This window comes from Rissa tridactyla, chromosome 9 (genome assembly GCF_028500815.1).
Source record: "Rissa tridactyla isolate bRisTri1 chromosome 9, bRisTri1.patW.cur.20221130, whole genome shotgun sequence".
Classification (NCBI taxonomy): domain Eukaryota; kingdom Metazoa; phylum Chordata; class Aves; order Charadriiformes; family Laridae; genus Rissa; species Rissa tridactyla.
In genome coordinates, this window is record NC_071474.1 from 29,994,337 (window position 1) to 30,009,440 (window position 15,104).

A 15,104-nucleotide genomic window follows, 5' to 3' on the forward strand; every position below is an offset into this window, starting at 1 on the left:
AGAAAAAAAGGATAACAAACTAACACTCTTCTCCATTCATCCGTCTGGCTTCTATACTGAGCAGGAAGAAATATGCTGATAAAAATCTGGGGACCGAACCAGTTGATAAAGCAGGGTAGGGAACGTAAGGTAAGTGCAGCCACACCTTTTTGCACCAGGAGACAAACAAATAAGTTATTTAAGAATTCTACCACCAAGATGGCACAGAGGGGAAAAAAAAAAAAGGGACAATTAAGAAAGAGGGGAGGGCAGTCATGCTTAGAAAGTTGCCTGTTTCAGTGAGCTGGATTCACTGCCATATTCAAACAGGCAATTAATTCCCTATTCTCAGCTCCTGTTGGGTCATTCCTCATGTTTTAGCTTGTTGAGTTTCTGGAAATAGCTTGTTAACTTAACCTCTGGGTATTGTTTTTTTTAACAGACACTTGAATGAGAAGCAGTAGGACAGAACATTTAGTCAAGAGCCTTTGTTTCATATGTATATAGCGTGAATTTCTACTAGACGATAACTTCTGCAGTTGCTGTGTTAGATCAGGCCAAGCACATCCCGAAAAGCTCTGTACAATTGGCTTTTTCTTCCTCTCTGCCATTAGTGCCATCTTGAAACAGCTGTTTATCAGTTGTTAGTGCTGATGAAATGCTGACAGTCCAAGTGGGGTTCCACCAGTGAATTCTTCTGTTTGCTAGTTTAGTCTTAGTTTGCTAGTTTTTGATCCATTTGTTTGTATTGATCTGGTGATACCTTTTTCACACCTTTAAATTTTGACTATATTACTTTTCTCTTTTTGGAAGTACTCTCCTCGAGGAGTGCTGGAAAGCTCTACAAAGAGCACACAGAGGCAAAAAGAGAGAGTACTCGCAAGTAGAGCAACATCATGCCTAAGCTAAACGTCATATTATCGCCTCTTCGGTGGTTGAGGTCGCGTCTAGAAATGTAACTGCCAGCATTTTCATAACAATTCTAGAGGTCTGAACATCAGTTGTCCATATGCCTTAAAACTTTAGCTAATCCAAACCAAATGTAAGCCTCTAATGGTTGTTGGATTGTTGAGCACTCTTTCTAATGCTTTGCTCCTCTCTATGACCCTGGTAGCTGCAGCTATTTAGAAGTTGTGGCTTGGGCGTACTGGTAGAAGTAAAAGTCAAGAATAGATGCACTACAGAGGGTCTTTCCTTGTACTTGCAACGTCTTGTACTGCTGCAATGCCTGAACTTTTCTGGCAGAGAGCTAGGGGTTCTAAAGCGTGTTTGTATCTGAATAAATTGGTACAAATTCCATTCCAGTATTCCAACAGTTTTCACACTGTTAGGAAAACCTTTTACTACACCTGGAGAGAATAAAAAGATTCACTGAACGTTCGATCCTGTAATTCAGGTAGCTGGAGTGCCATCTTGCTTTTCTGAACATGTAAGTCAGACTTGTCAATTATAAAGCTTCTTGTTGAAACTGATTTCTTGCCGTTATTTTTGTTACATCTATGTGCAAAATATGTCAGCGTGAAGAGCTGCAAATTTACAGAAATTAACATTGCAGAATACATGTCTTCAGTGATAAAAGTTGAGTCAAGTGCTGTCTTTTGTTCCCAGATGAGCTTTATTTTTGCACTACAGTCACTTTTTTGTTCCTTACAATGCCATCTTATTTGTCATGGTGGTTTGTAACTTCCTCGGGTAATTTTGGTTTCTCTGAGTACAGTATGTATAGAGCAGTCTGTTTTTCACGTAGTTACAAGTAGGCACAGTATGTAAATCTTTTGTGCCATCACTTTTAAGTGACCCGTGTTAGTTAAATGAGGGAAAATTACTGTGTAGAAATGTAGCCTTATTTGCTAGTTTTGATGACTTAGATCCTTGTACTAGAAATATTAAATGTAATGTTTTTAGTAGTTCTGTGTACAGTAGCAAAATCAGTTCAAGATAAGAACAATGAACCATGACTGTCCTTCTGAAGTTGTGTTGTGTTTTGTTTTTTTTTTTTCTTTTTTCAAGTGACTTTAAGACAACTCTCATACCTTGTAATTAATTGGCCAACTAGGGAAATCTGACATAGGAATAAATGCAGTTCAAGTAGTGTTTCCTACTAGCTAGCATTTGTTGGGAAACCTTTTTTTTTTTTTTTTTTTTTGAAGACTATTAAAACATGCATGAACAACTACCAATTACTTAGTCCAGGGAGAGTTTCTTACAAAAAAGATACGGAAATTATCATACAATAATAATAAAAACAGTGAATATATCACCTAGGGCATGAGCGTATGTGCTTCTAATAACTTCAGGCAGTAGACTATCTGTCTAATTAAATTCATCAGTGTGCTTCAATATCAGTTTAAATAGTTGATTCCAAATTGAGGAAAACTAAAGTTTATTTGCATGAAATGCAGAGCTGCAAGTCTCAAGGTGACACTGTGTGTTTATCCACAAAGTTATTTTCTCTTCCTGTGACGTGTCTCTCTTTCTGTGACTTATAAGAAAAAATATTGATACAGATAAAGAATCAGCTTTTTGGCAAGAAGATTTTCTGTTACTTCTTGTTATAAAAGGGGGAGTGTCTGCTGGTTAACCACTGCCTGCATCCGTAATTCCTGGATGCAGAGAGTTTATTTTGTGCTGTGACATTAATGTTGGTGCTTTTGTCCCTGTCATTTTGCCGCTGAGCAGGCTGCCACTGAAAATCGCGGCTGGAAGTAGGTATCAAGAAGGTGGTGAAATAGAAAGCTTCTGGTATTAAGTACAAGAAGGTGATAAAGTGAAGCTGCTCACCCTTGCAGCCAGAAGAGAAGGCTAAAACTGATGAGGAAACATAAGATGTGCATCTTAAAGGGAGATACAAGAGAACACACTGGTGAGGCTCCACCTCGAGGGCTGTGTCCAGTTTTGGGCCCCTCACCACAAAAAAGACACTGAGGGGCTTGGAGTGTGTCCAGGGAAGGGCAATGGAGCTGGTGAGGGGTCTGGAGCACAAGACTTGTGAGGAGCGGCTGAGGGAGCCGGGGGTGTTCAGCCTGGAGAAGAGGAGGCTGAGGGGAGACCTTCTCGCTCTCTGCAACTCCCTGAAAGGAGGGGGTAGCCGGGGGGGGTCGGTCTCTTCTCCCAAGGAACAGGCAATAGGACAAGGGGAAACAGCCTCAAGTTGCACCAGGGGAAGTTTAGATTGGATGTTAGGAAAAATGTTTACACTGGAAGGATTATTAAGCATTGGAACAGGCTGCCCAGGGAAGTGGTGGAGTCACCATCCCTGGAGGTATTTAAAAGATGGGTAGACATAGTGCTTGGAGGTATGGTCTAGTGATGGACTCTTTTGTCAGCGTTCGGTTGGTGGTTGGACTCGATGATCTGAAAGGTCCCTTCCAACCTAGGCGATTCTATGATTCTAACAGACACACCTCCTTCTGTCCTTTTCTTTTTTTCCTTTTTTTCCCCTTTTTTCTACCTACTGATGTGTTATTCTTTCTTCCCTGAAAACTCTGTCTTTTCACATCTGAAATAGCAATAGTTGAACTGTACTTCATGCCACGTCTCTCTGTGTGTTTGCTGGTGTTGATTGACTGTTAAGGGGAAAAGGGAGCTGCAGAAAAATGGTACGGCAGCGCTGGGTATCTAGTGGTGTGGGTTCTGGATGGAAGTGGGAAGGCACCTTGTTTCAAAACAGAGGTGATAAAAGGAAGATACATTTTATCCTTTAGCCACAATTTGTGTTGACTTGTAATTAAAGATATATGCAGGGAATGTCCTTCAAACAGAGGTCTCCTAGAGATAATTTTTCTTGGGATAGAAATTTGGTCCTATGAGATTAATACGTTCTGATGTCCCTCCTTATCTTTTATCCCTACTGGTAAAGGCTGGTCTGTGTGTTTTGGAGCTTCAAATCAGTACCCTGGTTTCATGATCCCACGCTATGCAAAGTATTTTACCCTGAAATAAATGGGAATGATTTGAGGGCCGTTCCTCTGGTTTAGCACATGCTTGAAGGTAAGAACCATAAACAGCTGAGCAAGGATGAGTTCTTCACTTGCTGGTTGGGATGAGCTTTCTGCTCTGTGCCCCTTCTGCTGCATTCTCTGTAGCACCTTGCACAAAGATTGAACCGCTGCTGGGATCTGTCTTTTTGGATGAGGTATGGAGCAGAAGGACTTCAAAAGTGTAGGGGCAATGAATGTATTGTTATAGCTGAAGAAGATTGAAAACCAATCAAAACCAGGTGGGAATAGCTTAGGATGTGGCAGCAGGTTGGTGGGAGCATGAAGCAGGGGTCATAAAATCCAGAATGCTGTGGTGCTCTAGAAGAAATTGTGAAAACTTTAAAAGCCACTCTTTGGTAACTGCTCTTGCATGGTCTCCTCCAAATATGTTTGTTACATTTGGTTGAAGAAATTAAGGTGGACAGAAATAAGCATGTTGTCGAAGGATGGAAAATCTTGTTCCACTTTTGAAAGCCTTATGTTACTTTTCTACTGTTTGGAGACAGAAGTGCATGAAATATGATTTTTTTTTTTTTTTTTTTTTAAATATCATCATTAGAGTGTTTTTTTTGGGGGGGGTGGGGCGGGAACTTGAACCAGAAAACCTATCAAACCACATGAAAATCTTGTGGTTCTGTGTGGACCTTTTATTACAAAGTATAAGCGTGTGTTGCGTTCATTGCCAAGTTTGTCTTGATCAGAAAACTCAAAGGAATATGAGCTTTGTTTCCAGAAAAACTTAGGCAATTTATGTTTCTTTTTATTGAAGTAATGTGTAATTTGTGAGGCTGCATGGGTTAGGTGTGAAATCAGATGAACTTCAGTAGTTCCAGTTACATTACACTGTGGCTAATGCCAAAGACACCCTGTGAAATGAAATTGCTGAATTTCACACAGCACATGTACATAAGAAAAAAGAAAAGGGACTTCACTTGACAGCCAGTGGAGAAAAATCTGCATTTCTCTTGTTCTAGCGGCAAAAGAATAAAGGATTTCCTTTCAAAGTAGTATTATGTGGATATTAAATAAAACCCAACCATTTAATTCTCTGTTCTAAAGTGGCTTAGTCTCTTGCCTGTAAGATTCTGCCTATAAATTCAAACTGGATCAGATACAGCTTGTGAAATCTTTCAACCATTTTGCTGTCATTACAGAGGCTGATGCAGGATTTCTGAGACTCTTTTTTTTTTTTTTTCTTTAATTAATTTTTTCAATTGCAGAATGCTTAGGTTATACAGAATTTCAGCCTGAATGTAAATGTGTTTCCTAAAAATAGCTTTCAGAGAACAAGATTAATGTTTACCATAATGCATGCAGTTATAAGAAGTTAATGTTTAAAAATAAGGCTATGTCATGGTGATTATTTTGGGGTTTTGTTCTGTTTTGCCAATCTGTTTTCCTCAAAGTTATGTAAGTCAGATAGACCTCAAGAAAGAGGATTGATGAATCTTAGCAAATCCGTGTCCTGTGCGTGCTTCTTTTCCTGTAAATGGCCAATATCGATTACATGTTGGTATAGACAAATGAAGCTAACCAAAGACGTGGTGGGTTCAGGTTTTTCATAATTCTAATGAACATAATGTAAATGAATTAGAGAAAGGTCACTGCAATAGGCATTAAGCTTGTATAGATTCAAGAAGTATAATTCGCTTGATACATGGCAGACAATAATATGCTCCTTGTGCAAGTCTGGGATGTAGCTTGGTTTCTGTCTGTGGTTTCTACCTTCCAAATTTTGTTTGGCGATTTCCCTGTGGTTTTAGTGGTAGTCGCTTATACAGAATCACATCCATGAATCTCTGCTTCAGGAGACGTGAAAATATTGGAAGCCTACAGGAAAGGAGTGTGTGCATGTGGTGTGTGTCATTTTAAGTATTGTTGTATGCCTCTTCGGTGATCTGCTCTTACTTTGATATCTGATACGTATTGGAGTTGAAAGACATATACTTACTGAGTTATAATACAGCACGTGCTCTCATTCTCTGCTGTAGACTTGATATTTAGAGGTCATTAAAGCTGTGAAGCATTAGGTTTTTGTTTATATTTGGAGTGTAAATTCTTAAGGTTGGTCGATAATTTGGGATACTTAGCCATGGATAGTTAGTATTTGATCATGTCTTTTTTATGACCCACGCGATTTTGTAACTAACTTTCTGTTAAGGCCAAGTTGGAACTAAGTGAGTAAAGGGTGGACTTTCTGTTTATATGTCCTTTTTTTTTATTCTTATTGTAGGTGAATTCTGCACCTTTATGTCAATAGTATTATATTCTGTTAACTTTTGAATCACGTGTGGTGTTACTATTGTCTACTAAAAGACGCCCAAGAATGGCATGGAATGGTCATGCTATGTAAAGGATCACCTAGCTGCTTGCTTGAAATAAGAACACTGCAGGGTTGATAAATAGATTCATATTGCCTTTGCCATGGTTTCTAGCAAACCTTATATCAAATTCCTGAAGGGAGTGGAAACACATGCTCTGTCCCTTGTCAAGCATTCCTCTCAAGGAAAGATATCCAATAACTGTATGAAAGCATGTGCAGAATTATTACAAGCCTTCTGGGTCTGCTCAACTGCTCAAAGCTGTTAGTGTTCAAGCACCTTGTTGTTCAGATTGTAAATCTGCCCCTTTAACTTTGTATTTGAAGGACAAGGTGAAACACAGAAGCTGAAAGAGCTTCCAGTGTCTCCATGTAGTACACGTGTAAGCGAATCCCTACACATACAGAGTTGGTCTGGGTGAAAAGTGTGAGTAGAAACACAAGATCGGGATTGTTTGATGGAGACAACTATTTGCGCTGCTGCTAATCCATCTGTGCTCAGCTTTTACAGTATAGAGGTTACTAGAAAAAAGAAGTCAATCTTTTGCCCCTCAAAGTAACTAAAAATAACTTTTTTTAGGAAAAAACTGAGATACTGAATTCATAAGGTAGAGTATTTGATTTTTAAATTTATTTATTCATTCATTTATTCTGCATAGGGGGGAAGGGATATTGAAATTTCCTTTGTATAACCTTTCAAGTTCAACTGATACTTTTTTGTTTTGAATTTAGGTTTGTTTTTTTTCCAAAGGAGAGAGGAAATCAGGGAATTTCACAACACTGTTTATATTTAATTTAGGATTAGCAGTAAAAAACTTGAAGTTTACACCTTTTCTATCTCTCTCTGCTTTTCCTGTCACCTTCTTAAGAATTGTGCTGAAGTGCACCTTGAAACATGTTTTTTTGGCATTAGGATTTGTAGGAATTTAGGGGTCATGAGACATCCCCTGATCTACACGGCAAGGAGAGGGATGTGTTTAACAAACGTGTCAAAAAAAAAAAAAAAAAAAAAAAAAGGAAAGAAAGAAAAAGGCTCAGAACACCAAAAAACCCACAACTGGATGCATTAGGATGTGTTAAACACCAGTGAAAGGGAACAAATGGGAGCAGGATCTAAACAGACTTCCTTCTAGCGCTCCTTTTACTGAATTATTTTAAATGCATTATGTCAGGTGTGAAATCAGCATTTTTGTTGGAGAAGGAAATACTGTTGTAGAAAAAACAGTATGTGTAAAGGCATATAGGTAATGTAGGGCTGTTAGAAAAATATTAAGCCATATTTCATAAAAATAGACAACCTTGGACTCTACTTTGTAATGCCATTTGGTTACGAACATATGCAGAGACATCTAGCAATGTTTTTTTTCTTGTTGTTTTCTATTTTTTTTTAAGAATTGCTTAACCGTTTAATTTCCAGTGACTTTGAAATAACTGTGGAAGAACTTCATCTATTTTGAGATGACAAATATTTTAAAGAGCTGTTGAAAATACGGGACTTATGTTCCTATGTTGTTTGCCCATTTTTTTATAAAGTCACTGTGAAGAAGGCAGTAATTTGGCTCTTCCTTTTAAATAGAATTAAAGGAGAAAATAATGAATACGTTTTGAAGAGAGGATGCATGAAGGCAATCTGTCCCGACTGTCTCCAGAGCTCTTCTCTAGTGAGGCGAACAAATTAGTCCTAATGATGCCGCATCTAAGAAATGTGCTTTTGCTTTGCCCGTGGGACAAGCCTCACTGGACGTCATTGATCTGGAGTTTTTTACCAGAAGATCTGTGGTGTTTGCTTAGTGTAGTGTGTTGCAGTTGGAATGGACATCTAGCTGGTACGTGAAGTGCAGGAAAGTTGGCTTCCTATTTGCTTTTTTATGTGAAAACTATGACTTTCCTGGAGCTGATCTGGAGAGCGGCGAAAGTGAATGTTCTTCATATGCGATTGCAATAAAGGCTTAGCAAAGGGGAGCTGATGTTCACTCTAGTTGTTCTGGGTCTGATAAGGTACTGCTCTGGGCTATTGATTCTTCCTAGTACGTGTCGCTTTTTGTTAGTCTCATTAACAACAATTCTTTCCCCCCAAACCCAGTTTTATCCTCTTTGATCAGAAAACTCATATGTCTTGGCCCAGTTTCAGCAAACGCCTACATATCTGCTGTTGAACACTTTAGTCTCCTCCTCCCTCTTTAAACTCAGATTTTCAAAGTGCATGAAGGAGAACAATTTTTACCATCAATAGTGAAGAGAAGCTAAGCAGCAGATGTAATCACACAAGTGTCTTGTATTGGTTATAAAAAAAATATAAAATCAATCATTAAGAAAACAGTACTTTTCATGTAAGAGATGCTTGAAGAACTCTGCTATTTTTTAAATTTCCTCAGTTTATCATCCTATTTATAAAACCATATATGTATCTGAAATGACCCTTGGTAAGAGAAACTCACAGTGTATTAGTTCAAGCTGTGGTTAATTGTTCTTTATGTACGGGGTTTAGATCTTAGTGTCATCCTGTAAAGAACATGTGATTAACATAATGTTTTTCCACACTTTGAGGTTCAGCGTTTATAACCCTTATGTCAGCGATGCTCTGTGGATAACAAAAAGAATCAGTAATGCTGATCTTTCTTTGTTATGTCTATGCGGTTTGTAATAATGTATATAATCACTGTAGGCTTATGTTGCTTAAGTTGTATTTTTACATTTCGTTCAAACATTATGCATAAAATAGGAAGCGATGGGCAAAAGTGTTTGGAAAAATTGAGAACTTTGTTTCAACGCTTGAAACTTCTTCCCGATGTCAGTGCATCTTTTAATTTTGGAAATCAGAAAAAGGTTTCCTCAGTTCTTCCTTCGCATGTTTTCCTACATGTCTGTTTCTGAAATTATCAGAAGTCAAGCAGAATTATCTCTGTGCTGTGAACCGTGGCGCTGGTACCTTAAGAATGGGGCATCTGAAGTGATAGAAATGTTATTTGATCTAATATTCTGGCTGTTAGGGGGAGGGAATTACTTGTTTCTTTTCAGTGAAATTTCAGTGGATGGTTTGTCTCTGAACTCAGAACTTTTCAACATTTCTTGCTCTAAATGTACAGCTGTAAACAGTTGTTAACATTGCTTAACAATAGGTAGTGTATTAGTGGTACTTCATTCTAAGTATTGGTTTTCATATGTTTTTCCTTGCATGTTTGTGGAAATTGAGAAGTTTACTTTCCTCACTACTGTAAATAACTTGTGTAGGGAATTAAATTCATTATTTTCGATACTGAGGCAATTGTGTGGTAGATGTCTAAAACCACAGAGACATAAGTCTCTTCTGGAAGGCCTCAGTTATAAAATGGTGGTAATTCCTTACAGCTTCTTAATGTCTCTCATGTCAACAGGACACTGGTGAAATGTCTCTCCCGCTGTGAACTGGCTGCCCCCATTCGCACAGACCGGGTAGCACCACAAATCTCTTGGGACCATACCTTGGAGTGAGAAGGATTTTTATGTGACCAAGATTAGTTTGTAAAGAAATCGTACAAACAGATGTCCACCTGAAATTCCTTATGCTTTCAGTGGAATGCGGGCAACACACCTGTTTGCACAGCACGTTGAGAATGGAAAAAGGAGATTCAGTCATGTCAGACACTCCTTTGAACCAAGTTGATGGTCACTGTGAAACAGAACGGCGCTCGGAGACAAAATGGAGACTCAGTGTGGCACAAAATGGCAGGATATAGTTTTTGCAGGAGAGAACTAAATGGGAATGTTGGGCCTCAATTTAAAAGCATCGCTGAACTTTCAAAGCTAACAAGTGTAATGAGGAATATGTATGCTCTTTGTGAATTGGTATCTCTTAGTTATAGGGTACTGTAAATAATGTTAATATGAATGACGTAGATAATATTTTACTGGTTGCTAAGGGAACCGTATTCACTGGATTTCTTTTCTGTTGTTGCAGTGAAAGTTGGCATCTATTTTAGAATGATCTGGACAACTGAGCATGCAGTTTTCACACAAGTTTTCTCTGCAGATCAGCCAGAAAGCTTGTTAGAAAAATATTTTTTTTATTTGGATTTCTTGATACAGTCATTGGCAAATCCTGAACTTTTGGATCCTTATTAAATTTCTTTACCCCTAAATACACCATGATAAATAACTACATACAATTTTGAAAGAGGTAAATAATAGATGTTGCTTTGATTTTTATGGCAGTTTCTGCAGACTTGATCTGGTTTTGCAATTTTGGTACAATATTCCTAGTGCAATTCGTTAGGGCTTGCTTGTTCTAGAAGGTGCATAACCGACCACTGTGCTTATAATTTATACAGGAAATCCCCAGGAATCAGTCAGTCCTTTCTATTGCATATGACACGTGCTTGGTAGACTGGCTTTTCTTCTTGAAAACTTCCCATGTTGTATCCATACAAACACTTGCATGGTTTCTGTATACTTCTAAGAAGGAACAGTATGCTGGCAAATAATTATTATTTTCAGACAAATCTCCATGAAATGTAACTGCTCTAAGCATCTGTGTTGCTTTTGACTGGAGTGTAGCTGCATATTAGTAAGAAACAATAAGCTTCTCCCATCAAACTGGCTTCTGATGGCACTTCTCTTGCAGTCTTCTGCTTGAAGTTGGTTTCTTTTTAGCATCGGGAGTTGGTCTTCTGTTGCTGTAAAAAAGAAAATCTCTCTCTAGCAGGAAAAAGATTTCCTGTCTTTTTACCTCTGATGCTTTGCCATATAGAAGTATTCTGTGACTGAACAGATTGTTTCTTGATACTGTAACTTGGCCCAGTTTCCTGCAAGATAAATAAATTTGTCAGTGCCTTGCTATGGTGAATCTTGAGATTTGCAATATAGCATACTTGCAAAAAAATTCCTGTAGCTGACATGTACAGTAAAGGAATCTCAGTGCACATAATGCAAGACATTTGTGCCTCAGTTCTGGGGACAGTCACAGATACCACTATTCCCAGATACCCTCCGTACCTACAGTTGGAAAGCTTCCAGTCTTCATTTCATGCGTTTTCTCTAGTGTATGCACAGAAGCAACAGGTGCTGTGTACAATCTTCCTTTGGCCCAGAAGGTATCAACTGCATAGGAATTATTGTTAGAGAATTTATTTCTGACTTTTTAAATACTATCGTCAGAGGTAGGGGATTACTAAGGCTCTTGGTTATGGAGCTGTTGCCTCTTGAACCAACAATGCAGGCTGGTTGGTTCAGTTACATAATGTGTATATATATATTTTGGACTCATTTCGTTAAACTGGAAGTACATCTCTAATATACAATTCCTGTTGCGAAGTAACTTTTTGTTAAAGGATTAAGGTGTTGCCATTGCAAAGCACTAAACTTTTTTTTATTTCGACTGTGGGAGGTCTGAAGATGTTTGCTAGGCCAGATCGCGGATTCCAACCAGACATATGATTTGGCCTGTCAGTTCCATTCCTGACACACAGATGCCCATATTACAGAAGCCAATAGCATTCTTAATAATCAGTTGGCTGTCTTGTTAGTGTTCATGGCTGCAGGGTATGGAAAATCACTCAATGAAGACTCTGCTTCATTTACAACTAGTCACCATTAATTTTCAGAGAGAAAAGTGTTCTTGTGGCTAAAGTACAGGACTTGAGTTTTAGGTTATCTCACTCTACGTCTTGAGTTCTGTTCCTTTTGGCAAGTGCCTGGCCTCTCTGCTTTTACTGTTTAGTCGCTAAGAAATGAGAGCTGCTTGCTGAAAGCTTACGTGATCAGGTTTCTTTGTAACTGGAGTTAAGCTGTGACAGGACACATCCCTCCTTCCTCCTCCTCTTCTCCCACCTTCCAGCTTCCAATACAGAACCCCTTCATAGAAATGGTACTATATGTAAGGTCACTTGCTCTAGGAGTTTTCAGGATACTGAAGAAGAAACTCTTGTAAACGTGTTTATCTGCAATGCATATTACTCCAAATGTTTACCTAATTCAAAGGACGTTAAGGTTGCTATTTCGTAGTGTTACCTTGCACTTAACATCCAAGCCTTTTACGTAACCTGTACAAAACCAAACCAAAATCCAGCAATAAAAGCCTCCTAGCTATTCGGCTGTCAGAAAAATGTTAAAAGTCCATAAATACAAAGCTCTACCAATGCTTCCATCTCAATAGATAAAATTTAACTCTGATGCCTTTTAGAAGAACTTTTATCATAGTTGTTTTAGAAAGGGATATTTGGTTTTCAGGACATACATTCTTGGATATTTGGGGGAGATGCACCAATGTGAATACAAGGCTTGTACTCTTCCTTCTGCTCATGCTTCAAGGACTATATGGAAGAAGCAGTAGGTGGAAGCAAGAATATGGCTTCTTGATCATCATTAAATTTCGGGAGGGGAGGAAATCCACGGTATTTAGGCAGGTTAATGGAGGGGAAATAATCTTTTACAAAGCTGCTTTTCCTGTTCCCTTTTTTGTTCCAGTATCTTCTCCTTAAAGCTCTTCTACTTGCTTTTACCTTCTTTCGCGTATGTAAGTGTAGAGAAATGAAATAGCCTTAATGATATGTATTAAAAAACCTACTTTATAAATCCATTTGTTCACATTCATCTTCTATTCACATAACTCTCAGCCTTAGAATACTTAAACTCTAAACTGCAGAACAGCCAACTAGTTATGCCAGAATCTTATACTCTTTTTTTTTTTTTAACCAATCCTTCATTTATTTTATTTCATTCTGTACGCTCTCTGAACACAACTCTGGAAGCTAATAAATTAATATTTGAGCTGTTTAGCAGTCTCTTCCACTGTAGCCCTTATATCTTCGTCCATACAATATCCTGAAAAACTTTATGTGAGGAATAAACAGCCTTTGCAGTACATGATTTCAAAGCCTGAGTGCTCTGCTACTTTACTGAATGCAGTAAATTTTAGGATAGATTGTAATCCCATTCATACTTTGGCTTTTAGAATGCCTAACAACTTTTAGAAACTACAAATCATTACATAAATGGAACAGAATAGCAGTGTACTGAATGTGAAGACGTTTTATTGTGCAACGAATTTATATGGCTGTGTAATTCTGCTATAAATACACATCTGCCAAATATTCTTTAACTTAATGTAGTACATGGAACTTTAACGTATTAATTCATTTTGTACTTACAACAATCATGTTTTAATATGAGCTGATTGAAGTTGCATAGTCTGTTGTAAAAGATTCATTGGATTCTTTAAAAGCTTTTCATAGCAACATATACTAAACCACATATTAAAACTAATAACAAAAAATTTTGTGTAGGAATACATCTAGTACACTGACAAGAGCTTGAAAGGCAGCATTAAGATTACTTCTTAATTTAGAAGCTTGCTCAGGATGGATAGAAACTCATAAAATAGGTCACATTGGAGAATTCAGCCTCTAATCAGGTAAAGGCTTCGTAGTCCAGATAAATGGACTATCTCGATTTCAGGTGGTCTTGACAAAGGAGCATAATGTAGAGTTACTGTTACTTGCCCACGGAAGACTTAAGTTTCCCTTGAGTCTGTCTTCCATGTGGAAGTTTAGGGAAATTGCAAAGATTAAGTCACTGGTCGTATGGGGCTGGTCTTTCTTAAGTGTCCAGCTATAGCCAGGCTCTGCAATGTGAAGGTGAGGCACAGCTTCTACGTTAGTTTTTCAGTAACACGTTTGTGTTCTCAGCATAGTCCTATTGACGTGTTACGTGAGCAGCCCATGGTAAAATAAATCCATATGAGATTCTAGGTGAATACTCTGACTCGAAACCCAGAACTATCCTGCTATACTTCAGTTGCGTAGCTTGGTTTACAAATTACTTGGACTCAGATTTTTGTGGTTTAATGCGGAAAATCCTCAATTGTGTTGAGCTATAATGAAAATAAAAGGCTGAAATACAAACTGTGTACTTCTGAGCTATTGTGTGTGTGTGTTTTGTGTATGATGTTGTGTTTTGGAGTGCTGGACTAGTTCTTTGTGTATAGCCAGCTATAAACTGAAAGAGTTGCAGTTATTGCTTGTACTAATCATGTGTATATTCTACTCAACGTGTGCATTTCTGTCCAGTGCCAAGTTTCATTTCAACATGCAGAGCTTGTTTCCATGAGAGGTAGAAAAGGTGGAAGTACAGTATTTCCAAGCAAAGTGAAGAAGGGCACAGCATGCGAGCAGTTTCTCTTTTACCTTTTTCTTCAGTTAATGCAAGATACAGATCTTAAAATCTTGAGGCCTCTAATATGTAATTCTTTTTATAAAAACCTTTTGACTTGAAGACATTATTGTGGATTGTTTCGGGGTGTGTGGTGTATGTACGTGTCTGGGAACAGTTTCAATATCGGTTTTCTCAGCATTATCAGCAGCGGTAGTCTCTGCAGTGTGACAAGGTGCGTGGCAGTTTGTCATATGCTTCCTGAACACAAAATGTCACTCTTTATCAACACCTAATAATCCAAATTGGCTCTCTTGCTTGGCAGCCTAGCAGAGTCTCTTCACACAATACTCAGCTCTGGAACACATTAACAAACTTTTGCTAACTTTTGGTGTGACCTTCACTTTAAAGTTAATTTAAATTAAATACTGAGTTTAGTCACTTAGATGCTGATCTTGCAAGCTTAGCTACATATTCTTGTTTTATATGTTTGAGTATAGACATGTTGAACTGTCTGAGATATCTTGTGAGTATTAAGATGTATGTGTGTGTTTGCAAGTGAAAGTTCTTGGTTGCTGCTGCTGAAAGAGCAAGTTGGGTCATATTGTAAATTCTAACACTGGGAATTAGTAAAGTATATGTCTGCTCATGGGAGGTCACCAGTTCAAGTGCTTCCTCCAGTAGCACTCACCCATAGGTAT